The sequence below is a fragment of the Cibotium barometz genome, chromosome 7 (genome assembly GCF_041138505.1).
Source record: "Cibotium barometz isolate CiBa-2024 chromosome 7, ASM4113850v1, whole genome shotgun sequence".
Taxonomy (NCBI): Eukaryota; Viridiplantae; Streptophyta; class Polypodiopsida; order Cyatheales; family Cibotiaceae; genus Cibotium; species Cibotium barometz.
In genome coordinates, this window is record NC_141052.1 from 5,779,862 (window position 1) to 5,782,078 (window position 2,217).

Sequence of the window (2,217 nt, forward strand, 5' to 3'; positions counted from 1 at the left end):
AGCAGTCATGCCGTGGGAATTTGTCATTCTAGTCTTCGTGTTGCTACTCAAGAGGGCTGGGATGGTAATCCCTTAGTAGAGCGTTTGTATATCCTTGAGCGGTTTGATGAAGAAAGACAATCGGTGGTGTACAATGCCCTTGTAGAGAAGGATAGAAGGAAGAAATGGATTGATCGCCACCTAAAAAACAAGGACATCAAAGTTAGGGATAAAGTCCTGATGTATGGAGTGCGTAACGAAAAGAAGAAGCTAAAATATGCTGGTAAGGGACCGTACACAGAGTATGTGAAATTACCCCGCAAGGTACCATCCAAGGGGAGACTCTCGACGGAGTTGAAACCGTTGGATTCCTCAATGGGAGTAAATTTAAAAGATACTATGACCCCCTAAGCCAAGAGGAATTACATGCAATCCATCAGAAGAAGGCAGCTAAAGAACAGGCTGAGCTTAAGAAGATACAAGCGAGAGTTGAAGCTAAAGAATGTCAGCAAAACGAGAGGCCAACTTGGGGATTACACAAGCATTTTTCGAGGAGGCAAAGGAGGATTCACTAGAATCTGACCCGCCTCTACGATACCCAATTGAGCTACAGAGTCTGCACCTAGCTTCCACACTTGGGTGAATATTCAATTCATACCCCTATCAGGCTCAGAGTCAGTTTCTTCTTGAGATTCAGACTCAGAGTTGCATTGGTCAGAGTCTTTACTACTTTCAGTTTTGTCAAGGGAGATTGCCACTTTCTTGCCATCGGAAGTCAAGTGCATAACACTCTATCATGTTTACTGGCACCAATGGTGACATATCTTGCCCCTCAGGTGTTACCCAACTTGTACCTCTATGTCCCCATGTGTCTATGGTTGCCGTTAGGTGTACCCAATCTACGTTATCTGACTCAGTCATGCTCGGTAGGACATCCATATAAGGAGAATCTTCCCCATCATCGGTCTCTTTTTTGCAGGTATAGCAATACTTTAATGGGGCTGAGTGATTAGTGGTATCCGATCGATTATCAATGATAACCTTACTTCCTAAAGGATGCGCGCGACCATTCTCAAGATCAACTCGAATGACAGAGTCCTGGAATTGTAAGTAGACATGGTTTTTCAACCAGTCATGCACCATTTGTGCTTCCCTCATGAAAGGACGTCCTAAGATCATTTGATATGACATAGGATGCTCAGAGAAATCCATTACCATGAAGGTATGCCTTACCTTGTATCCCAGAACCTTGATCTTAAGGTCCCTTAGCATTCCAATAGGTTTAGCTATAGTTCCATTTACCACCATAACCACTATGTTTGTGACTTCTAGGTGAGGTCTTCCCATAGATTCCCAGCAGTTTTTAGTCACAATGCTCACTCCAGCACCACCATCAAGGATTCCCTTTAGAGTTAATCCCTTGGTAGTAATGGGGAGGGTTACATTAGATTCATCACCTTCAAAGTACTGTCCCAACTTGTTAACATGTATTTTAACGACCGATTCTTCATCTAGGTTGGGTTGTAGATCCAAATGTTCCTCCACATCTTGAAGCATGTTGGGTCTATCCATATTTGCAAATTGTGGTAACCCCACCTTTAGTTCTCCATTGAGAAATTCCCGAAGAGCTAAGAATAGCTCAGGATCTCCGTATAACTTGGATATGATTGTGGTTTTGATTTCAGAGGACATGAAATCCATTAGTTTGGACACATTCAACGGTACTTTTTGAGATATCGGCCCTTGACTAGGGACTGGTGAAGATGGAATCACTTCCTCTTCGATGGGGTCAGACATTCCCTCACTAAACATTCTTTCAAGCCAGAAGGGTGTCTGTCCACTTCCTGATGTCCTATCCTCACTTTCTTCCCGAATGATACTAGGTATAGCTAACGGTTTATGGCTCCTGTGAGGCTAAACTTGTGTAGGAAACACTGTGTCTGGGATCTTGATTTTTCTAGGTTCTGGCTCCAGTTCTCTTTGTGTTTCTTCCACCAAACCCCTTAAGTGTTGCACTCGTTCAATCTCCTCTATTAGGTTTGGGTAAGTCCCAAACTTTTTCTTGAGGGTTTTTGGCCCACGTGGCTTGTCTTTGAGAGTCTCAGTCAGTCTAGGTAGCCGAGAGGGCATAAGCTGACTTGGTTGTGGGGCAGGAGGAGTTTCCTTTTGTTTCCCCTGATTTATGTCTTTGCTTGATTCTCCTTCATTACGCTCCCGAGTGGGTTCCTCCCTTAAAGT